This window comes from Ambystoma mexicanum, chromosome 13 (genome assembly GCF_040938575.1).
Source record: "Ambystoma mexicanum isolate Mex_15411 chromosome 13, UKY_AmexF1_1, whole genome shotgun sequence".
Lineage (NCBI taxonomy): Eukaryota > Metazoa > Chordata > Amphibia > Caudata > Ambystomatidae > Ambystoma > Ambystoma mexicanum.
The window spans coordinates 516,822,960-516,849,011 of NC_090938.1; the positions used below are offsets into that span (position 1 = coordinate 516,822,960).

The window sequence follows — 26,052 nt, forward strand, 5'->3', positions numbered from 1 at the left end:
ATTAGCTTCCTACGCGAGTAAAATAGACCTTCAGATTACATGTGAGTGCTACATTTCCATTGTTCCAGTATTTCAACTTCAATGAACAACTTCTACTCGCTTTAAACCATACACAGGTGAATATGGAACTTGCTACTGTTGTCGGCAGCTAGGATTGCAGTCACAGTACCAGGTCCTTCCACTCCTTCCAATTGCCTACACCTGAGGGGGCTTGTTATGCCTCCCAGGTTCCTTCAGGTGTGGGATCTTAGGCTTAATTGCCTGACTAATGCTACAGTTGCCTATTTAGCCCTCTTCCTCATCCCAGTACTTCAGAGATTATGGGACTTGTAGTCCCCTTCAACAAAGGTGTTTCTTTGAACTTCTGCAGTTTGGCAAACAGCCATTCAAAGTGTGGGATTACTGGGAAAGTTTAACAGAGGGGTTTCCCAGTCTTGCTGGTCTGCCCCCGACCCCCATGTGATCCTCCCGCAGTACACCACCGCAGGTTCGGGATCATGAAGCAGCTGCCTTTTCCTGGCCAACTGGGGAGGGTCACAGACCAGGTTTCTGGGAGGAATCATCCCTGATTCATCACATTAGTTGTTGAAAAGGAAAGGTTTTCAATTTTTTTCTAAACCAATAGAGGGGAGTGGTTTCACAGAGATGGGATCGTAGGGTCGTTCAGGCTTGCGGGCCAACAATGGAAAAACATCTGTCACCACGGTGAACATATTTAGTGTGGGGGATCATCAACTGGTTGTGACTCACTGACCTAATTGTACGATGTGGTTGATAGAATTACATTTTGGCTGAGAGATAGTGAGGGGCCAGGACATGAAGCACTTGAAAACCAAACAGAGAGTTTTAAAGAGGACCCTCTGCTGAACTGGCAACCAGCGCAGACTCCTACAATATTTGGAAATGGTAACAACTCTGGGAAGAGAAAAAAGGAGTCCATTGTGAAAGTTCTGGGCAACTTGAAGATGCTGTAATTGATTACTAGGAATGCCCATCAAGAGGGGTATACAATAGTCTAGTTTGGAATTAACCAGAGCTCCTACAACAACGGGGCAGTCTTCAGAGTTAATCAGAGGCCGCAAGGGCTTTAGTAATCTCATTGCTAATAAACAGATTTAACAATCTCACTAATTTGGAGATTACAGTGCAAGTTTGTATGCCACATGCAGCCAAGATTTTTCACTTCAGATGCAGGAACCTCAAAAAACACTGCACAGCAGATAGTTGAATAAATGTCGGTAAGCTGCTTCTTGGGTCTGGAGACAATAACTTCCATTTTCGAAGGACTGAGTTGTAGTTTGTTTTCTAATTTCCAATGTTTGATTTTACAAGCACAGGCTAGCACTCGGTCTATTGCATCTTTGTTTTTTTTCTCATCTAACTCAGATCTGAGTACCTTCCGATAACTCAAGTCATAATGGGAGAAGATGTTCAGGAGACGTCGGATGTAAATATTAAATAACAGAGGAGAGAGAGAGGACCCATTTGGCACACCACATTTGACGGGTAGAGATTAAGACAGAAAATGTCCCATTTTAACCTGTTGGGAGCAGTCGGACAAAAAAGAAATAAGGCATTTCAGTGAGTCCTCAAAGACTCATGTTACTGTCGCTAATCTTGAAATAAGGATATCAAAGTCAACATTATCTAAGGCTGCCTACAGATCGAGGATGACCAGCATACTAATGTCACCTTTGTCGGCAGTTCTTAAAATGTCTTCTCAGATGGACAAGATGGCTGTTTCAGTGCCATTGATTGGTCTTAAACCCGATTGGTAGCTATCAAAGATACCATGAGCCTCCAAAAAGCATTGAAGTTGAAGCATCACAATTATTTCCAAAATCTTGGAGGGCAATAACAAGCCAGCAAATGGTCGATAATAAAAGGATGGATTTTTTAACAATGGAGAAAGATAGGACCTCTTAAGCTGGGAAGGTATGAAACCTTGAGTCAAAGAAGCATTATAAAGGAGCAAATAAACTCACCAAGTGATGACGCATCTTGTCTGGCAAGGTAAGTGGGGATAGGGCCATAGGTAAAATGAGTGAGCTTCAAAATGGAAATAAGTTTTATCACTTCATCCAACGAGGCTAGAGAAAAAGTGAAAAGGGGTGAAGTAGGGGAGTCAACTTTTCTAGCATCAAGGTCTGGCACAGGGACTTGATGAATAGTAGATGGAGAATCAATATTAGACCTAATAGCGTGAATTGTATACCCCAAAAAAGCACAGAATTATTTAACCAGGCTGAGTTAAGGGGCAATACTAGGTATAGGATAAGGCAGACAAAAAAGCAATTTAGGTCTATTATCAGCCTTGTATATCTGCTTTTGAAGAAATTAAGATTTGGCAGATGGAATGACCTTATTATAAATTAGTACCCGGCGAGGGCTCAATCAGAATGAAATAAGCATTCTGATTGGCCTTTGCCGGGGCATTACCCAGACAGAATTCCCTCAGCCGGGATTCCACGGCCATTGTTCCCGGCGGGGCGTGGCAGCCCCTCAGCCAATGAGAAGGCTTGAAGCGGGGCTATCCCCGCTCCGAGCCTCCACACAGCTGAGAAGCTGCCTTCGTCCCCTGCCGGGGACACAGGTATGTGTTTTTTTTCCATTTCCTCCCACATCGCCGCTCTCCCCACCCCACTTACCTTCTGCCTCCTTTGTCCTCGGCAGGCAGCGTGGCAGCCTCCAGCCGTGTAGAGGCTCGGAGCGGGGCCATCCTTTTCCATGCCTACGCAAAAGCCCAAAACGTTGGCCTTGCCAATGTTTGTTTCTGTCTGCAGTTAAGCCACTGAGCGAGAAGTGCAGCAAATGTTATGAAATTTCTTTCAGCTGCCACAATATCCTGTGTCCCCCACATCACCAGCCCGCCCTAGAAACTTCTTCTTAGGCATGATCTCGCAGCAAGATGGCACAATACCTTCTTCTCTGGAAACGGACTATAACTATGGGCTATGGGCGTCGCTCGGGCCTATAACTATGGGCCCCGGAACATTACCTGACTCTGTAATGCCGTCGCCGCTCTGGGCATTTTGCTTAAGTGTTTAAGGCTGTTTTAACATCCTGGCAATCTTCGGGATCTCTGGACTTTAACCATTTTTTCTCCTTCTTGCCATAGTCCTTTTTAAGCATTTTTAATGACTCTCAGTGCCAGTGATTATTTTTCTTTAAGGGTCTACTTGTGATGCAATGAGATCAACATTTTGTTTTAACTGAGATATATTAGTCTGATAGAACTCAGTACAATTTAATCGGGTAGAAATGGAATCTAGCCCATGGATAGTTGAGTACATTCTTTTTTAGTGTAAAGCCTTTGCTAAACCATTTAAGCTTTGCTGGGATGGAAAATAGAACAGCAAAGTGCTCTGGCCAAAAAATTGGAATATTTCTGGCATGGGACTAATATTTGCCTCTAAATATTACAGGTTCTAAACAGTGACCACCTGTTTTAGAGGTAGAGTCAGTGAGCAATGAAAGGTCATGTACAAATAAAATATCCTTAAGTTTAATGCAATCAGAATTATCCTGAATATTACACCAAATATTGAAGTCGCCAAGAATAATCAAATTAGAGTACTGCAAGGCTATTGTGCCCAGAAAAGCATTAAGGATTTCTAGAAAAGTGTCACTCAGACCAGGTGGTCTACAGCAAATAATACGCTGGTAGGATTCATTCAAGGATAAAAGAATAGTGGAAGCATACATTTGGGACGTTTTATCCCAACTCATGACCATAGGATAACTCCAAGGAAGATTCAGCAATAATGGAAATACTGCCACATTTTTGTGTCCCTATATTTAACCATTTAATTTGGTAGTTATCAGTCTTCTGAGAGTTAATTACTTAATTGGAGTTGTAAACCCGCTACTGGTGTAATAAAAATGTCTTAACTAGGTCTGCCTTCAGCCACTTGATTTATAAGTGCTATGAGTGTCGTTCACAGAAGTCCTGCTAAAAACAAGCATTGGCAAAGCCCCCAGTTTTGGCGTGCGTTTAAGTATAAGGCATTTGCCAGGCACTGCTTTTAAATGCCCAGACACTCGCACCATTTCTCAATGGATACCATCAATAGCCCGTTACTACCGCTACGGCAGTGCTTGGCAAGTGCCTTTCCAATGCCTACAGAAAAGCACAAAACGTTGGCATTGCCACTGCTTGTTTCTGTCTGCTATGAAGTTAAGCCACTGGGAGAAAAGTGGGGCAAATGTTTTGAAATGTCTTTCAGTTGCCACTATATACTCCCCCGACCCCTCCACATCACCAGGCCGCCATGACACTTCTTCTTAGGCATGATCTCGCAGGAAGATGGCACAATAATGTCGGTTCTGATTTCTGCTGGGTTGTTATGACTGTCCGGTCTGCAGTTCTGGCAGTGGTGTGTACCCATGCTTGCAGTGAATTCCCTCCCTTAGGGGCATACTTCAACTAAAACTGCACATGGGAAAATTGGGAGATATGGAAGAAAAACACAAATACTCCTTTTTCGTGATTTTCCACTTGTCTGCCAATGGGAGGAGCTCATTGCTGTGCATTGCCAGGTGTTGCCAGGCAGAAATAATGCCCTGATATACATGGGCATGAGCAGTAAATGCCTCTTCCATGTCTTAGAATGCCTAGTGATTACACGTGGTGGCATGCCCTCAGACGGCAGGATTGATGATGCCAGGGCTGCCGCTGCTCTCAAGCTACCCTACTATCTGCCATGGCTCACCCACAATAGGAGTAAGGCCCTTCCCTGCCACCTATTCTGTGGCAGATGCCAGGGATGTTGGGTTAAGTTAAGGCATTTTGCCAGAAGCATGATTGCTACCACAGAATGCAAGAAGGGGAGGCTTCCAAAAAATGTGTTTGATGGGCTCATGTCGTGGGTAAGTGGCATAGTGCATGCCAGGAGCAACTTGGCAGGATGCAGTGCAGCCCACTTCCGAACCTCATAACATTGCACCCGCCACACAGTGGCAGAAAACATTAAAATAACCCTGCAAGAGCCGAGTGGAGGCGCTCTGTGAGCTGCTTGTTTATCTGGATCCCTGGGGCCAGCGAGGAAGCAGCACGCAGTTGGTTCCTCTGTTGAGGCAGTCTGTAGGCTGGTGGGGTAGAGAGGGGTGCTTGGGTGGGCTGTGATACCTCCCTAAATTAACTGCGGGACAGCTGTATGTCTGTATATATGCAAGTATCTATGTGCTGTATGTATAGTAATGGGAGGAGAGCTGTACAAAGGTAGGTCCATGGTTATTGATTCAGACAGGCATGAGCAGAGGAGTGGAAGAGCAGTGGGGTGTGAGTGGGGAATTAAGCCACAAACGGGCCACTGGTCCAATCACTGGGGAATACCACAATCTCTTCTGCATGTAAGGGTTGCCATATCCTGCAGGTCTTCACCTGCTGATTCACATGTGGATCCGACATGTTCTGTGGGGATAGTCATGTAGTTGGGTTCCCATCTCAGTGTTCCTGCACGATGATGGACAATGCGTGGCTTCTCGCAGTTGTGTTGGCATGCCTTTCCTTTTCTTTATCCCTCTCCTTGAGCAATGCTGTAACTCCAAAGAGCATCACCTCTCCATGGAAAACTATTGTGATGGCAAAATGGGTTTCCACGGCGTTGGGCTAAGCCAGGTCTGGGGTGGCACATAATTTCCTCAGAGAGACCACAACACCATTAGAGTTCCACGATCTGTCGAGTCATGGTGATTTTCCATCTGTTTGTTAGGCCAGAGGCATCTCCACTACCCACGGTGAATCCGTGGAGCCTGTGTAAACCCACTGGCAAACCCAACAATCTTGGGATTTGGTGTATGTGGGATGATGACGTGGAAAGTCTTTTTCCACATCTTCCTCCCACACCTGTCGACATGAAAAAAGCAGTTGCATTAGGTAACATTTGACAAGATGTCCATGAGTCTTCAATTTGGGACTGCAGCACTGTAGGAGGGGGGTCCACATGATGTATATGGTGACTTTCCAGTGCTGGGGGGTTGCAGCACTGGAACCCACACTAGCAATTCTTGATTTCTACATTGGTGATGTTGGGACTTCTAGCACCATGTTGACCTCATGAGATAGTTGGTTATTTTCTTTTATTATCTTGTTATATTGGATTACAACTTATGCCTCATATGTACTGTTTTTATTTTATGACAATGTCATCCAAAATTAATATAAGGCTTACACCTTGAATTTAGGTGGCATCATTGAATCATTTGTGGGGTTTCTCCCACAGGCATGCCCAGGTATTTGAAGATGAAACCTACATTTTTAGTATTTGTGTTCCCTAGCCTGGGATCCCTAATGGGCTTACCTGAAACATCTATTACTCCATGTCATTAAGTTAAACAGCACAGTACCCACTAGTACGTGCCCACATACAATATGGTTATTTTTTCAGCCAGAGCTTATGGTGCATTGGACATCAATGCTTTGAATGTAATGCACCATGCAGTTTTGAAATGGTGAGGGCCTGGTGTGTAGCCAATGTGTGGGAGTGAAGGGTCAGTAGCCCCCCCGTCCCTCCTTTCCTTAGTACAAACTTGGACCATGTGCCTCCAATGGTGGTGGGTGCCCCCGAGCCCTTATGTAATGTCAGCACTGGTTGGCATTTGCTGCGTAGATGGGACTATCGCGCAGGACACAAGGCATCCACCTTTGTACGCCCTTGACGCCATCTTGGTAACTAGGCCTCACTGCGATAATACGAAAAGGCTTCTCTCCCCTTTGCAGCGCCACGCACACAGCACACATGGCCCCCACCTTTTTTCTCACTGTGTCTGGAAAACTCTATGGCTCCATTCTCACGCTGAAGCCAGAGGTAATTGCAACAAAGAACAAATGTAACAACCCAGTCTTCCTCTGAGATCACTTCCCTGCATGTGAACCGGCTTGAGCCAAACATCCATCTCCACAAATCTGTCCATGCCCCATCACCCTTGCCATTGGAAAATTACTGCCAGTACAACCCTGTGTCCTTGCAAGGTATTAACTTGATGTACCAAATATGTGGCCCACCATGATGCCTGCCAAGCAGACCTCCGACTAACATTAGACCCCTGTCACAATATATTGACTCCTAATACTAACAAATGCCAACGTGCCTTCGAGTCTTTACGAGTCCACACTCTAGCTTCAATGAACGCTATCATGATGGTCAAAGCTCTTTAACCTGATGTTCAATATAACCCTCTGTTATTGACAATGTAAATACATATAAGACATTTATAGGTTTACAGTGATTTTTCAAACACATTGCAAAGTAATTATTTAGTGCATGCTTCATAGAGATGTATTATGTTAGCTTAGTTGAGTGATCACCCCACCTCACAGCAGCCTGACCTTCACCCCTCCTGGACACCAGCGATAGATCACGCAAAGTCCATCCTCCTGGCAAAGGAACAACCAATCCAGATGGAACCACATCGTCATCGCCGTATGTGCCTATATTGACTAACCAATCATATACCGCTTTGGCACCCTACAGTAATTGCGTCATATATGATGAAATGTACCCTTATAATGTGATGTAACTGTGATATTTGTTAGAGCGCTCTCAGGCAGCAGAGTTCTTTGGATGTCAAATATATAAACTATTTTTGATCTCACGCAACCTGTCCTCTTAGCCTTATTCCCCATCCGGGGAGTGTCTCATTTATTCTTTTGCACGTCTAAAGACGGGGAGGTAGCCTACATTTTTGCTGACCCCCACAACGTGATTTGGGCCAGGTGCCTCGAGGCCCGTGCAGGGCAACGAGATCCAGGACGCCCCCCAGCAAAACCATCGCCTCCGCGGCCGACTAGCCTGTGCGCACAACGAGAAGGGGTCAAGGCTTCCCGGTTAATGAATACCCACTGTAAAAGCTGCTTGCCGAGGCAGGCCATGGCTTGGTTGGGGTACGGACCAGATTGTGGATGAACCGTGAACGGTGACTCTCGGACCACCCGACTGAACACGTGAGTACCGGTTGTGAAAGTTCCCAAGAGGTAAGGGAAGGGTTAAGAATGAAGGAGAACAGGTAGCAATTAATTAAAAGAAAGTTAGGGTCTGTGTGAATGATACTAAGGCTTTTCTGATCTATCCTTTACATGGCCATAGGTTTTGTGGAAATAAAGAAGTAAGAGAAGAGTGAGGAAACCTAGCCCGAACGGGTAGAAGGTGGCACCGCGTAGCATTGTCTCGTCCAGTGCAGATGAATAAGTGAGGATAAGGAGAAAATAGTAGGGGTCTCATATATTTAGTAGACTCGGAGTAGTTATTTAGAATATTCTTTTTCCATGTGAGCAGGATTCTTGGTAAGGTAGTAAGAGGGAGTAAGAGATGGGGAGTGTGTGAGAAAGCTAGAACAGACGGGTAACAAACTGGAATAATCAAAAAAGAGCGAGTAAAACCACGCAGGTAGTACATGTTACGTGTGATATGTTTTCACGTGCATTCAGGTGTTACATGTTGATCTGTCAGTAACTACAAACTAAGAAGCCGAGAAGGAGAAAGCGCCAGAAGAGGTAGTTGGGTCAGCGAGAGGAGACTGTACGACAACCACGACTGAGAGTGATACCACTAAAATATACCTGTTATGGAAAAGGCCCGCACTAGGATACAGTGAGCCTCAATATGTGCCAGTGAGTCCTGCCCCGACTACCTCAGCAGAGGCAGCAGCCACAGCACCACCTCCGTATGACAGGGAGGGGCTGTACGGCCCAACTAGTGCCCCGCCTGTAAACTTAGCATGGTTAACTGGGGCTTTAGATAGACAGCTCGCACACGCACAGATGGAAATAACACAATTAAGAGCGTTATGCAATAGAAGCCAGATGTTGCCAGGGGGAGGGGAAGTGCCACCATTAGTAGCAGCTGATCTAACGCCCCCACCAAGAGTCACAGGAGAGCCAGCGCCGGCAACGCCAGCACCATCACAATCAGCGGCATCGTAGTCAACACCCATACCAAGAGGGCAAGAGCAAGAATGGCAATCAGCAGAGTTCCTGTTCCATCTGAATGGCAAGCCAGTAAGAATAATACGCCCCACAACCCAAGATAATCAGCGTGGAGAAAGACAAGAAGAAGAGAGGGAGCAAGAAGAAGAAGTAGAAAAAGTATGGCGCGATCTCGATGAATATGAAGAAGGGGTAGCGGCAGTGGGATCCCCACTACATTTCATTTTGATGACTTAGATGAAAGATCGCCTCCAAGATGGCAGGGATGGTTAAGACAATGGGTAGGTAACATGCTGGTGAGCAAGACAAAGAAGGAGATTGTAAGTAAGACAGGAAGAAAGCACAAACTACAAATGCCACTTATACACAAAGGGGCAGGAAGGCCGCACTACATTCCGTGGGCTCAGATGGACAAAAACAACTTGCTGAAACTTCTCCCCCCACTTTCGGGAGGGGCGGGAAAATGGATACATGGGGCCTCATTACAACCCAGGCGGTAAGTTCCCTACTTTACCACCATGGTGTAAACTCTGTTTACACCATGGTGGATGGGGGATTTACCGCCCCATTCCAAGGTGAGTGGGGCGGTAAATCCCCATTCCCCATTTACCCTTTCCCATTCCCATTTTTGCCCCATAGGGCATAATGGGAGTGGGGAAGGCGCTAATTACGGCACCGTAAATTACGGTGCCGTAATTAGCACCAAGGCGGGTTAGCGCCTTGCATTTTAACGCCTGCTAAAAACAGGCGTTAAAATGGTTATCAGGCGTTAAGGGTTAACGGCGCCGACGGCGCCGTTAAACCCTTAACGCCTGGGTTGTAATGAGGCCCATGCATTCAAAAAGAACACAGCAGGAGTCCCATTAGCAATAGGAGATGTAAAAGGTTTGCTGGTATCAGCTGTCGGGGATCAAGCAGATGCGGTGTGGGTGAAGGCGAGTTTCCCGGGAGTAACTATGAGTTGTGACCGTCATGATGGACCACCATTTAACAACGTTAGAGCACAGGTTTGGGATGCATTGCGGCACACGTTTCCAGACATTCCAGACTTACACTTAGTGATGCAGTGCACAATGGGAGAGGAGTAGGAGCCTACGCAATTCATCCTCCGGGTGCAAGACCTGTGAAGAAGTGAAACAGGTATGGCGTGGGATCAATCCACCGCCCTGTTCTATTTTATAATCAAAAAGGGGCTTCCGAAGGAGGTACAGAAGGCCTTAGATAAAATAGCTGGGATAGAAGCCAACGGCTGGCCTGAGATTCAAAGCATAATTGTACACCACTGCAGGAGGATCAAAGAAAGGGACAAAGAGATAGCACAGAAAAGGTTGGCAGACGAAGCGAAGTTAGTACAGAACAAGCTAGTGAAGGTCACAGCGCTGAACGCGACCACATCAACTGACAGGAGTAGTGAAGGAGATGACGGAGCAGGAAACTTGCCAGTCAGGATGGCTGCAGCATGGGCTACAGGAGGGCAAGAACAGTGGGACAGAGAGGAACAGTACGGTGGGCCCCAGTGGAAAGGAAGACCAGCAAGAGGACGAGGTGGGTACAGAGGGCCACGAGGGGGATTCAGAGGAATGGGGAACAGAGGTTTCACAGGGCCTGGGATGAGAGGGGGACCACAAGGATCGTGTTGTAATTGTGGTAGATGGGGGCACTATTCAAGAGATTGTAGAATGCGACCTATGGGGTATTACCAAGGGCAGCCCCCAATGGGAAACGAACAACAATACAGACATCCACATCCAGGCAGCCCCTACGGGTTACCTATGGGAGGGGCGGGCAAGATGATTGTCACGCTCACCTGATTCCCACGGAGGCGCAGGTCTGGTTTCGAGTGCTGATGCTTCTTCTATGGTGAAGCGCAGGACTCTGAAGATGGACTCACTGGCTCGCAGGAATATTCCCCTGTGCGTGAAAAAGAAGTATTACCTACTGACGGAATAATGCTCAAGCCTCCCACTCCCTTCCAGCCCTCCACGATACCCTTCCTCGATTCCCCGTGAAGTCTCACCTTAGGGTCTGGAAGGATGAGTTCTCCATCCTGCTTCTGATGCAGGGGCGCGTTGAAACCCAGTTACTTCACTGGATTGAGGTTTGATGGGAGTTCAAATAAGCTTGACTATTCAGGTAAGGCGCTGTAAGAGTTCTGTAGCAAGTTCAAAAGTTCAAGCTTAATAATAATGTTCATTGTCTTATTGCAGCAAGCGCTAACGCTTATGTCTTTTTTCCCCTTAGGGGCTGGGGTTCGGAATGCCGGAGATATGGCGCCGACCCGAAGTGAAACGTCCAGTTCCAGTAAATGACAGGTAAGTTCTGGATGAGCGTTCGGGTAATGTCTTTGCAGTCGCTCATTCAATGTCTTTGTCTTTTTTCCCCATAGGGGCCGGGGTCCGGAATGCCAGGAAGCGGCAGGACCCGAAATGAAATGGGAATGACCCAACAGGTAAGTCTTATAAGGAAACTGAGCTTTTCCTATTCCCTTCCTTCTCTCACCTTGTGTTCTTGTCTTTTTCTCTCTAGGCTCTGGGAAGTGGCTGTGGATCCGGATGATCGCTGCTGAAGATGGAGGTGCCCAGGAAAGGTGAGTGAAATGCAGCGCTGCAGCGATCGAAGCGAAATGCTTTTAAAATGATGTCTTCCCTTTCAGGATCGTCGGTGTGAAGTCTCCGTGATGCAGCTTTAGCAGGTAAGGTCTTCTTTCTCTCCCATTCTCTCTTAGCAGGTGACCCAGGATGCTGACAGGCGTGGCTGAAGTCCAGATGCAGGAGCTGACACGGTGAGCGTCCAGCTGCGAGGAGCAGAACAACGCGAAGCGTGAGTTGCTGATCGGGTGTGGTTTAAATAGCTTTGGAAGAAGTTCCAGGTATGTATCCTTCCACCAATCAGGTATGTATCCTTCCCCGTCCACACTCAGGGGAAAGTAGGTCCACAGGTAAAGTAGTTCCATTCAGGCCTCAAGAGGGCCTGGATGTAGCAGCATGGTCTGCATCAGGTAAGTGCACTTAACACACTTGAACACATGTCTAGCTTTATGAGCCTGGCGCCTAAGGTGCCAGGACAGGGGTCCTACATGAGCCTGGCGTCAAAGGTGCCAGGAATGTGTCCAAAGGGCCCCAGCTTGGGCCCGCTGGCACTTCCCTGGGGGAAATGATGCCTGCCTCTGGGGTTGCTGGGTCGGACCTGGCTCCTTGGAGGTAGGCATCATGACAATGATCAATACTATAGTGAGCCCCAAATGCAGCAAAGACAGCAACCTCAGCAACAACAGCCACAGCAGAGTGGAGCACTAACAGCCCATGGTCAGACAGAATACAGTAGGAAACACAAACAACATTTTCGCAACATCATCAAATGGTGCGCCCGTGCCTTTTCGCGGCACAGCCGTGGTATGAGATAATGTTTTCTCGGTGCCAGGAACTGAAACATATGCAGATTAGGACAGCCCACAGAGAGCACTTGCGTGTCCAGTCCTATCTACTACCCTACGTACAGAAGAGGAACCACTAGTGGGAGCAGAGATAGGAAACAAGCAGTTTATCTTTATGGTAGACTCAGGAGCAGAAAAATCATGTCTTATGGAAAGGCGGTTTCCGCTCTTGGGAAAAAATTTGGAAACACAGGGGCTATTTTAAAAGTTCCTTATACAAAATATCTTGACATAACAGTGGGGGGGGCAGGGTGCGCACCCTTACTGTACCATGAAGACGCGCCATTCAAAATAATGGGAAGAGACTTGCTGAGTAAGTTAAATATGACCATCTCCTTTACTGAGCGGGGAATAGTGTGTTCAACTCCAGGAGTGTGTCCTGTACGAGCAATACTAATGATTAGCACAATGACAAATGAAGGTGTAGTGAGAGGGGTGCCCATTGACATAGACATGTGAATTTACGGCATCAGAGTGTTGGCCTGGGTGGTACCAGATATAACAAGAAAGGAATGGAGGGTGCCCGCAGATTTCATTTTCTGCCCAATTGTAAACACAGATGTTGTACCAGGAACCATACTGTCCATTGATTTAGAGGGGGTTCAGGTCTCAAGCAAACCTATCACGGTAACAGGACTGGACACAAATGGCTGCGAATGGAGAACAGTACTATGTATAAATCCAAACATAATGATGCGCGATTTGAGTGATGAAGAACTGTTTACTGATAATGAGAGTGATGGGGAGATAATGATGGAAATAAGTATACCATGCAACATCATGATTCAATACAGGGAAATACACAACCCACTCATGGCCAGCGTTAACATCCCGCCTACAATTTTTGAAGAAGATATGAAAAAGGTACTGCCAGAGGTCTGGACCACAGGTCCCCATGATGGAGGGTTATTGCATGATGTAACACCCATTAAGATAAAATTGAAGCCAGGTGCCATACCCCCAAGAGTTAAACAGTACCCACTATCAAAAGAAGCGGAGGAAGGAATAAAAGAAACAATAAGTGCTCTGTTGAAACAAGTGATAATAGTACCATCCAACTCCCTGTGTAATACAGTCATTTTTCCGATCAAAAAGGCAAAAGGAGGGGCATGGAGAATGATACAAGATCTCCACCCACTCAATGACATCATTCAGAAAGAGTTCCCATTGGTCCCTAATCTGGCATCAATACTGTGCAGCATTCCCAAGGAAGCTACATATTTTACTGTGGTGGATTTGAAAAATGCTTTCTTTTCTATACCATTCGATCCAAGTTCCCGTTACCTCACGGCGTTCACGCTAGGAGGAAACAGGTATGAACACTGCAGATTGCCACAGGGATATTGTGAGAGCCCCAGCATTTTCAATAGGGTCTTACACGAAGATCTCAGAAATATTGATGTAGAAAGTGTGATAATACAATACGTGGATGATTTGCTCATCTGCAGTACAACTGAAGAGAAGTGCAGAGAAGACTCTATAGCGTTGCTGAATCTACTAGCTATGAAAGGTTATAAGGTAGATAAAGGAAAATTGCAATAATGCCTAGCTGAGGTCCTATACCTAGGACAGCTAATATCTAAAGACGGCAAGAGAATACTACCCGAGAGGGCAGCGGCCATACACCACCTGATAATACCGAAAACTGTCAAAGATATTTTTCGGCATCTGCAATTACTGCCACGCTTGGATACTCAATTATGCAGCCTATACCCACCCATTGCACCCACCCATTGCTACAGGCATTGAAAGAGTCCCAAAAGAATAATGTCCCAATAAAATGGACAAATGAAATGATGACACAATACTTCAAGCTACAAGATCTGATCGCACATGCACCAGTTCTCGCGAACCCAGATTATGACAGGGAGTTTTACCTATTCTCACACTGCAATGGCACACTGATGACTGCAGTATTAACACAGAAAACGTCCCTAGGCCACAAGCCATTGGCCTACTATAGCGGAACGCTGGACGCGGTAATGCAAGGTCACTTCGCGTGCGAACAAGATCTCGCTGCAGCGGGCTTCGCAATTGAAAAGAGTGCCACAATTGTAATGGGCTGCTCGGTAACACTGTACGTGGAGCACTCACTCTTTGCAATCTTAGAGCGATCAAAATCAACACTGACAACACAGAGAGCAACAGCTTATGAGATAATAATTTCCAGCCCGAATGTGCATGTAGTGAGATGTAAAACAGAAAATCCTGCCACATTCATTACAGAACCATGTACTGTAGAAGACATGCAAGAGCACGACTGTGCAACATACGAGGTAGAGGAGGATGATATCCCCAACACAAGTGAGAACGGATTACAGGAAGGTGAAATATACTTCATAGATGGGTCAGCATCCATAGATACTGAAACGGGGGAAAATCTTTTAGGGATGGCCGTGGTAAGAATGGAAGAAGATAGTTATGAAACGATAGTACAAAGACGCCTCACATCTCATTTCTCCACACAAGCAGCTGAATTAATGGCATTAATTGAAGCACTGCATGGAGCAAAAGGATGTGTAGTAACAATATACTCACATTCAGCCTATGCCACAACAACAGTAAATTCAGGATTATCACGATGGCGATGGAGTGGGTTCCAAAGAGCAGATGGGTCGCCAGTACAACATGCTAAATTATTAAACAAACTAATAGGAGCATTAGCAGAGCCATCAGCGGTGGCAGTTGTGAAGTGCCAGGCCCATACTAACAACACAGATGCAATCTCATTGGGAAACGCGGCGGCAGACACAGCAACGAAAGATGCCTCGTATTTCAATGTACCGCCAACAATTGAATGCATAGCTAAGACCCCCCACTACACAACCATTAGAGGAAAGGTATAGCAACACGCCAGTAACGCAGATAATAGAACTACAGAGGAGAGCACCAACAGAAGAGCAAGAACTATGGGATAAACAAGGGTGTAAATAATCACCTACAGATCTGATCTGGAGACAGGAAATGAGTGGGAAAGTGGTAATGCCAGTGGAGCTATTAGAGGTAGCATTCCAGCAGTTACATTTCCCGGCCCATGTGACAAAGCAACATATTGCAGCAGACATACAGGAGCACTGGTTTATTCCCAACCTGCAGGAGCACCTATCAAAATTGATCATCGAATGCACCACATGTCAAACATACAGTTCAGGGATGACTCTGAGAACATTGTGAGGAACTTTACTGTGTCCTGTGGGGCCCTTCAGAGAGCTTCACATAGATTATGCGGACATGGGGTAAAGGTGTAACGGAGCAAGATACTTGATTATGTATTTTATTTATTTGTTTGAATGTATAAAACGCCCAGCGGCCCTGGGGCATCGTGGCGCTGTTACAGAATATTCACTTAATACAAGATGGCAGATATGACAGAAATAGTGATACAGAATAGCAAGGATAATACATAGGCAGTAATACATGTTAATGACAGTTGGTGTTCCATGGTTACAGAGGTACAGTGTAGGATACTGTACATTTTGGGGGTGGTCTAGTTAAATAGCTTTGTTTTTAGTACCTTTCTGAAAACTGTGTGGGATTCTTCGTTTCTTATGCTGAGTGGAAGCGCATTCCAGGCTTTTGGGGCTAGTGCTTCAAAGCTGGTGCCATCCGCTTTGGCTCTGTTGAATGCTGGTACTGAGAGTAGGTGAGAGTATTTGTCACGTCTTGGTCTGTAGGCTGGAGCCTGCGGTATTCTTTCTGCTAGGTATGCTGGGGCGGTCTGGGCGAGGAATTTGTGTGTGATCGTAAGAGCCTTGAATGTTATGCGTTCTTTGATGGGGAGCCAGTGGGCATCTTCTCTCGCCTGGGAGATGTGCTCTCTCCTGGGGATGCTGAAGGCGGCTCTCAGGGTGCTGTTTTGTGCAATTTGCAATCTGTTAATGTTATTTGCTGAAGTGCCTAGGAGTAGGATGTTACAGTAATCAAGTTTTGCGCCAATTGTGGCTCTAGCGATGTTAAGACAGTTGTTTGATGACAGGTGAGATTTGACTGCGTTTATGATTTTTGTTGTAAGTGCAGCTGAAGATTAGATGGCACTGACTTGCCTGTCCATTGATAAGGTGGAGTCCAGATATACACCAAGGGTTTTCACTGCAGTAGAGGCTGTGATAACAGTGTTCTCAATACTGAAGGAATTGTATTTGATGTCCAGTTTTTTTAGGGATTCTTTTGGGCCTACCAGTAGAATTTCTGTTTTTTCTCCATTTAGACAGAGGCCATTGGCTGCCATCCAGGCCTGGATGCGTGCATATGCCTTCTGGATGGTGTTGAGGTCCTGTTCGTAGTTCTGTGTCAGGTGGAGAAGAATTTGTGTGTCATCGGCATAGTTAGTAAACGCTATGCCGTATTCTTCTAGGTCACTGAACAGGGGAAGGGTGAAAAGATTGTAGGGCGTAGGGCAGGTATATGATCCTTGTGGCACTCCGCACTCAATGGGGGAAGGGGAGGCCGAAGCCTGGTCAGAGAAGACCCTCATAGCTCGGCCCTCCAGGAAGGAGGTAATCAAGGTGGTAGCTTCTTGAGAGAAGTGAGCGTGCCAGTAAGATGTTTACACAGGATCTTGTGGTCAACCAAATCAAAGGCCGCAGAGAGATCCAAGAGTAGGAGGAGTGAGGATTTGCCTTTGTCCATGGCTTCAAGTAATTGGTTCTTGAGGTCCAGTATGGCCGATTCTGTGCCGTGACAAGGGCGGAAGCCAGATTGTCTTTTGCCTAGGATGTTGTGTGTTTCCAGGTAAGATTGAATTTGTAAGTAGGCGGCCTTGTCCAGAATTTTCAGCAAGAATGGCACAGTGGCAATTGGGCGGTAGTTGTTAGGGGAGTCAGGGTCGAGGGTGGGTTTCTTTAAGAGTGGCCAACCCCAAGCTTCCTTAAGGGCGAGCAGGACGGTGCTGTTGGCGAAGGAGGCATCAATGAAGCTAGTGACAAATGGGGCCAGGGCTGTTGCACAGTCTTTGACTAGTTTGGCTGGGCATGTGTCCCCTTTACATAGTGATGGTTTGATGCGCTTCATGATCAATGGGACTTCCGGGATGGTAACTTCCCTGAATGCAAAGGGTATGGGTTTGTTTGGGTAATGTGGGGAGTCTGCGACTGGCGTGGTGGCCAAGGGCTTAGGTGTGTGTGGATTGGCTTTGGACAGTTTGTCAAATTGAGTCTTAATTTTGTTCTGGAGTGTTTTTATTTTGTTTAACATGGCGTGTTGAATGTTGTTGATTGCGGTGGTATGCGCATTTTCAAGATGGGTGGAGGCAGGTCCATGCACACACCCAGACGCGAAGTGTGCTGCCAAGTTTTTGGTACGGGAGGTGTTCTCCAGGTGGGGAATTTGTGATGTTATAAGATCAGATAATGGCACACATTTTGTGAATGACCTCTTCAAGGAAGTGACATCACTTCTAGGAGCAAAGCACAAACTGTGTTCTATTTATCATCCCATGACGAATGGGATGGTGGAGAGGATCAACGGCCTGCTCAAAAGTAAACTGTCCAAATTGTGCAACACACTCAAGAAAAACTGGGTGTATTGCCTGCCCCTAGCACTGTTCCAGCTCAGAACGCAACCGAGCAAAGAACACTATTTAAGCCCCCAACTGGCAAGCGTATACACACGCTACTCTCCCTGATAAGAAAAGCATCGGATGCGCATCGGGCCGACACAGTGTTGGGGGAAGAGTTCAAAGAATACATTACACAGTTGACACGCTTAGTGCGTAGTATAGCGCACCAAATTGCACCGCTCTTTACTGAAAATGCTGCAACCGACACTGTAACTCCAGCCCCAGACAACCCAGGTGGCCCATTAATGCCAGGAAACAATGTATACATGAGGAGTTTCGTTCGGCAATGGAACTCGCCACGGTTTCATGGACCTTATCAGGTCATATACTGCACACCCACCGGAGTCAAAGTGAAGGGACTGAAGTATTGGGTGCACCTCTCAGATGTGAGGAAGGCACGCGATACAGCACTCCCTCAGCATGAACAAGTGAGCAACACTGAAATGGTGAATACTGATGAAACATAATTATAAGGGATTTAACAGGAGCAATATATAGCAATGTGCTTGCATGACTCTCTCTCTCCCCCTCTCTTTTCTCTATCTTTCTTCCTGTTCTTTCCCTCTATCTCTTGCTCACACGTCCTGCACCCACTATCAAGGTGAACTCAAAAAGAAAAAGGGGGGGTTTTAGAAGATGTATAGCAGCAAACAGTACGTGAATGACTACTAAGAAGAAAATCACGAACAGTAGTAAAGTATGCAATCTGAAAAATGAATATATGCTCGGCACTTAACCATTTTATATCACCCCTCCAGGTAACACAATGGCCGAAAGGAGTGGACTCCCAGAAAATGGCTTACTGTTAGTTAGCGATAGGATTGCTAATAGGGCTAATAAATATAACACTGTCGAATGCACATTGAAGTACACTGCGGTTTTGCTATCTGTGATGTTATTTTTTATGGCGCGGTACTATACGCTCTTATGCCTTGTCTATGATATGCACAAAGGGGGGAGCGGAGAACAGTTGATACGGAAGGGTCAACATTAATTTGGAAGGGTGTAAAAACAGTGTGGAGAGAAAACTATTCAGCTGATGACAATGACGATGATGTAACACGCATAATGATGCACTTTTATGATACGTCAACTGTCCCCCTTTCATCAGTTGCCGCTATAAGGAAGTACAATAACAATGAAACAAACGAATATGATGGTGATTATTTTTGGCCGAATGAATTAACTGAAAAGAACATTAATGCACAGACAACCAATGACCCTACCTCATTTTATGTTGCTGCTACGCACGAACCACAAGTTTCACCAATCGAGGACACAGTAAATAACATTAATAACACAGCATGGTCTGGGGTTTTCCCAATACATTATTGAAAGGTTAGAAGTTATCACAAGGGAAGGGGAAAAAGGGGGGTGGATAAGAAAAGGTATGACATCTACCATGGCCTGGCATTAGATGAAATAGAAGACCCCCGCCACCCTGATCAGTCAAATAAATGGTATTCAGACATGAGCGCCACAGCAAAACAAGCATCCACCGAGAGCTGTTACGTTTGCTCTCTCATTCCACATGCATCAGGAACGCCCAAAATACTTGTGCCTCAAGAGGTCCCCTTGTCAGATGCCCAGTGTTTAATTCATCTTGTATTGTGTAGGATTCGGAGTACCTTCCAGGCACACACAGTTACAATAGAAATGCTGGAGAACGAGAGGACATGCACAAGCAGACGCCAAGGAGTAATTTGCAACAAAGAACCATTCTTCGTCATAAAAGGAACGAGATTTGCAGAGAACAACTGGCATAACAAAACTATCCAGTGCAAAGCTGAGGCACTTAGAGGACCGGCTGATGAGAACTTTCAATGAATAAAAGAAATGTGCATACTCATATGGTCTCAGCACATTGCCAAACTCACATGGGTACCGCACTAGAAAAGCCGATCAAAACACAGAAATACCAAATGAACTATGCTTCCAGGGAGAGGGAAAAGTGCCGATGGGTGCCAACAGACAATGCAATAAGACAATCATAATTCCAGTTATGAAGAAGGGAACAGCGGCCCTCATGGACATGTATTGGATCTGTGGCAAACAAGCATACCTGCATCTTCCGGCGTCATGGAAAGGCACTTGCACCCTAGCTACTCTACATTCGGTTCTGATGGTAATACCATAAAGTCACAGCCAAGGTGGATAAGAAGAATCGGCTGGCATATCGGCAGCAGGGCAATCAGCTGGTAAATCGGCAGCGCCCCGACCAAAGGTAACAGAGCCTCCAGTGTATCAACTGTTGACTTGAAAGATGAACTCTTTCCAAAAAGGAGATCATCCAATTATATCTCCTCCGAATCATCTGCTCTTCTTGCCGCAATCCCACTGAAGTACAAACTCTTCAACTCTGCAGAGACATTCTTTGCATCTCTCCTAACGCCAGGTCTCAAGGCCCGAACTAATGCCAAGTGGTTACAAATAGTGCGCTGGGAACTGATCCAACTGGCCAATGACACTGAAGAAGGGTTTAACATGATAAATGTGGAGCTCTGTGTATTGCGCCTAATTACAATGCTGAACCGGTACGTCTTAGATCTCCTCACGGCGATGGACGGCGGTGTTTGCCGAAAAATCGGGAGCGCATGTTGCACATTCGTGCCATCTGAAGATGCAGATAATGGAACACTTTCCCACGTCATATCAGCAGTACACAGCCTGGGAGAAAGAATGTCGAAAGAAGGGGGAGTGGAACCAACTACCTGGTTTGACAACATGTTCAGCTGGATGCCGTCCTGGTTCAATACCATGATGAAAATTTTTGTTCCTATCATCGTCTTAATAATCCTATTTTTCTGTGTGTGCCAAATAGGTATCCTATGTTGTGGAACATCTGTGCCTAATTCCGCTATGATGATGGTAACGATGTGCATACAGGCAACAGTAAAAACTATGATAGATGCACAAATGCAAACTGGGGAACTTAATCCACCAAAATATCGCATGACAGCAGTATACCATCAGAATGGGGACAGGGTTGACAACCTATATCACACTACTATAAAAGAATCAAGAGAGTTGCAGTGGTACAATGAAGTATGGGTGGACCTGGATGGGAATGGAAGGATTTATATGACATGTACCCCTAATGAATAAGCAAGGAAAGGGCACAGCCTGAAAAGCATATGTAGAGCATGGATGCCCATAAAAGGTACACCAGCCTGGGATGAAGCAGTAGCTGAAGCTGAGTATTATCAAAAGGAGAATAAAAGAAACTAATAGTTTGTTACTTTAGATGTAACAAAAGGGGGGAATGTGTGGGAGTGAGGGGCCAGTCGCCCCCCATCCCTCCTTTCCTTAGTACAAACTTAGACCATGTGCCTCCAATGGTGGGGGGTGCCCCCGTGCCCTTATGCAATGTCAGCACTGGTTGGCATTTGCGTAGATGTACCATTGCACAGGACACAAGGCATCCATCTTTGTGCCCCCTTGACGCCATCTTGGTAACTAGGCCTCACTGCGATAATACGAAAAGGCTTCTCTCCCCTTTGCAGTGCCGCGCACACAGCACACATGGCCCCCACCTTTTCTCTCACTGTGTTTGGAAAACTCTGCGGCTCCATTCTCACGCTGAAGCCAGAGGTAATTGCAACAAAGAACAAATGTAACAACCCAGTCTTCCTCTGAGATCACTGCCCTGCATGTGAACCTGCTTGAGCCAAACATCCATCTCCACAAATCTGTCCATGCCCCATCACCCTCGCCATTGGAAAATTACTGCCAGTACAACCCTGTGTCCTTGCAAGGTATTAACTTGATGTACCAAATATGTGGCCCACCATGATGCCTGCCAAGCAGACCTCCGACTAACATTAGACCCCTGTCACAATATATTGACTCCTAATACTAACAAATGCCAACGTGCCTTCGAGTCTTTACGAGTCCAGACTCTAGCTTCAATGAACGCTATCATGATGGTCAAAGCTCTTTAACATGATGTTCAATATAACCCTCTGTTATTGACAATGTAAATACATATAAGACATTTATAGGTTTACAGTGATTTGTTCACACGCATTGCAAAGTAATTATTTAGTGCATGCTTCATAGAGATGTATTATGTTAGCTTAGTTGAGTGATTACCCCACCTCACAGCAACCTGACCTTCACCCTCCTGGACACCGGCGACAGATCACATGAAGTCCATCCTCCCGGCAAAGGAACAACCAATCCAGATGGAACCATATCATCATTGCCATATGTGTCTATACTGACTAACCAATCATGTACCGCTTTGACACCCTACACTAATTGCGTCATGTATGACGAAATGTACCCTTATAATGTGATGTAACTGTGATATTTGTTAGAGCACTCTCAGGCAGCAGAGTTCTTTGGATGCCAAATATATAAACTATTTTTGAACTCACGCAACCTGTCCTCTTAGCCTTATTCCCCGTCCAGGGAGTGTCTCATTTATTCTTTTGCACATCTAAAGACGGGGAGGGTGCCTACACCAGTCCAATACTTTGATTGGGGCAATGTTATGAGCAAATTCCTTCATACTCACAAGGAAAGCCTGGCAAACATGATGGCTTTCAGAGAAGCCAAACTGGAAGCTGGAATGCTCCTGTGGCAGCCAATGCGACCATACATGTGGAAGGGAACCAGCATTCCGAAGTCTAAAACAGGTATGAAATGCTTGATGTTATAGAGGAGAGGAATCTGGAAGAAGGCTGCTTGCATTTTTATGGCAGCACAAACCTTGAAGAAGAGGTTTCAGCCAACAGAGAAGCTGGTAGACTTGCAGCGGGGGTTGAGTACTGTAGTGTTACTCAATTGAGCTCCGATTCCTTCAACTAGCATCGTACTTGGGTTTGCTTGGAGGAGCATCTCATGAGGATAAATTCCATCTTGAATGGGTGTCAGTTCTTTGTAGGCCCCCTACGACCAAGACTTCACTCTGGGCTGTTGACTTACAGATATCGTTCCCTGTCTTCTGCATATCAATGGATCTTCATTTCAAGGTCAATAAGTCATTCCCCCCGGTGATTGCATGATGAGGATGAAAGCATATTACTAGGTGGATTTCAGATCCATGGCCTTTGTGGAGGAGTTGTTGCCCATTTTTGGAGTAAGAGGTGAACGACTGCAGAGTCATCAAACCACATATAAGTGGCAAGGATGCTGACAAGTCGAACCATAAACAGAATGGTCTACCATGCGGAACGCAGCAAAGAACAACCAGAACTATTAATCTGGAGGTTTTCATCTATGACTTGGATGATGGTATTCTTGGGCCAGCATTTAACTCAGAAGGTGGAACAGTAATCTGTTGTAACTTGATGAGTGTGCTAGGTAAGTGTGAGGTCAGAGGTTCCATGCCTCATGTAATGTGTGTTCCTGAAGGTTGTAAAAGGGACAGTTGCTTTAATTAAGAGAAGTAGCTGACTGTATGGGTGTGGGGGATCCAGTGCCTGTCACTGTCACATCGTGTCCTGTCAACTTACCTTCCTACTTGTATGCACCTTGATGGTACAACAGGTCAAAGGACATTAAAGCCAGGTTTTACCATCTTACCTGGACTGGTGGCATTACTTACATTATTTCACTGGTGATGAGTTTTCCAGCAAGTGGAAGCGGATACTGCTCCCACAAGTTTTTTCCCACAGCCAGGAGGTCAGAGTCAGTGCAGGAAGCAGACCACGCCACGGCCCATGTCAAGAGGTCCTTTGGCATTTAATAGCCAGTTGGGAAGTGTGACTGGGAAATCCTGCAGCCTGTGAGGATGGCCACACCAAGAAACACAGCAGGTTTGGCAGTTTCGGAGTGTGGAGAATCAGTCCAGCCCAGGATAATGGTCACACCAGGAGAGAAGAGTCCCATAGCCTCCGTCATGATGGCAGGTTTTGCGGGTGTAGAGCACAGTCACACTCCTAAGGTGTCGTCAGGACGGGGTTCGCTGGAATTCCAGACCCATTGGTGGGGGTACTGGGATATCTCCCCGTTGGTGATCAATGTAGGCAGCTTGGTGGCAGGCAGACTGAGTGGCGATTGTGTTGTCCTCGCCCTCCCACCTGGAGCAGTGTTGTGGTCATGGAGGGTGAGTCGTTGAGGGCAGTCCCAGCTAAGGAGAGAAGGGGTGGTCCGACTCTCTCCACTTCAGCTGCCAAAATGGTGACATCAACGAGTCAGTGTTGGTGTGCGTGTGCCCATTGCCCTGTGCACAGCACGATGGAGGTTTCAGGCTTCTTCTTGCCTGATTTTGAGGATTTGTGTACCAGTGGGGGCTCCGCGAAGGGGTCATTCTCAGAGGCGGAGTCCAGGACAATATGTATCAAGGTTTTGGGTATTCTTAACAGCAGCTCCAGCCAGTTGGTCATGGGGAAGATGGTGTGGCTCAAGGTGATTCAAGTTGTGGGGTATGCCTAAGTGGTAACTGTATGCCCCAGAGGTTTGTGACAATTGTCTGGGTATTTCAACAAAGTTGAAACATTTGGATTTTGACTTGTGGTGGTCGCTCATGAACACAGACATGTTTGGCTGTGGTTAGTGCACATTTCATTTGGTTAGATCTGTTTTGGGCCTTTGTTGTTTTGTTGACCTTCGTTTTGTATCGTGGTCAAAGGGGGTTTTAGCTCCATGGTCAGGGTATGGGTGCATGTTAGGTTTTGGAGGCCTTTGTTATTTTGTGTATTGTCATGCGTGTTTATGTTGTGGCCTTTGTAGGATGGTTGATTTTCCAGGGAGTTATTGTTATAGGACATGAGGATGTGGGATTTTACACAGGATTTTGCATATTCAATGTGTACATTTTGGTAGCAAGAGGAAGCAAAGTTAGTTCAGAAAACATTCTTGACATTTGCTATACAAGGAGCAGTATTGACAAGTGGTGAAGGTGTGACAAGACGTACAGCTAGCACAGTGCCGCAAAGTAGGGTATTCTATAGATCAAAGTGGGTACAACTTTTGGTCACAAGGTAAAGGGAGTGGACCTAGAGGAGGACAAGGCGGATTTCAAAACTCTCAGGGGGCAGAGGATTTAATGGAGCACAACTGCAGCCATGCCGGAATTGTGGAAGGATAAGGCACATGGCCTAAACATGTAGAAGTAGAGGGGGCATGCAGCAGAACTGACAAGCTCCAAGAGAGAGGGGTGGCCTATTTAGCACAGTATAACACAGAACCACAAGAATATTATGCCCAAGATCACACGCAGAGACACATGTGCTGCAAATACAGCAAGCACAGCAAGTTCCAATGTAAAGGCAGCCGCCACAGCACACACACAAGCAAGCAAGCGTCTATGCAAACACAAGTGCAAACCCAGCAAGTACAGACACAACAAGCAATGGTGCCACAATGGAATAGAAAAACAGGAATCCCACAAGCACCCACACACAGAATAGGGAGGGTGACTGTGGTAGAAGGAAATCCTTTCATGGGTACAGGTATGAATTTATATCCACAATAGGAAAGCCCACAGAGTGACCTGATGTATTCAGCAATATCAGTGACACCAGACCCCCAAGAGGAACCAAGGGTCAGGGTAATGATAGGAGGCAAGACATTTTCATTTCTTGTGGACACTGGAGCAACTCATTCCTATGTTTGAGAGGGAAAGTATCCAATGTCTGGTATTGCCATGAATGTGCAGGGATTCTCTGGGGGCTATGGGTTTAGTTCCTTTTACTGATGAGTTACTAATTTCTATAGGTGAAAATAACTGCATATGCCACTATTGTATTCCCGACAGCCACCAGTTAACATATAAGGACGTGACTTGATGACAAAGTTAAATATGACAATGTCTATTACTAACAAAGGAACAGTGTGTTCCACTCCAAGGATACATTATAAGAAAGTAAGAGAGTTTATATTAGCATTTGCAGTCCACAAGGCATCATGAGGAGTTTCATTGGATCCAGAAGTATATTTTTATGGAGTAACTGTTTTGTTAACGTAGTTACCCAGATATGTAGGCAAAATACTGAGGATACCTCCAAAAATACCTATGGATGATAAAGAAGGACAGGTTATTCCACTAGAACTAGATGCAGCAGTAGTGAGAGAAGAAAGAGGGGTTGTCCATGGGACAGATGATGAGGGAAGAGGATGGATAGCCTTAATAGCTCTCAGTGAAGGATATCAATTAACAGATTTGATAGACGAAGAATTGTTTGGAGA

General features: G+C 45.9%; 1 long non-coding RNA gene across 1 annotated transcript in view; it reads left to right on the plus strand.

Annotated features, from left to right (window-relative positions):
• The window catches only part of LOC138521409 (uncharacterized), a 113,379-nt gene extending 91,117 nt beyond the window's left edge, over positions 1 to 22,262 (plus strand). The window contains exon 3 of the long non-coding RNA XR_011283039.1: positions 18,675 to 22,262. This is a non-coding gene — a long non-coding RNA (uncharacterized lncRNA). The remainder of the gene's footprint in view (positions 1 to 18,674) is intronic.
• The last annotated feature ends 3,790 nt before the right edge of the window (positions 22,263 to 26,052 follow it).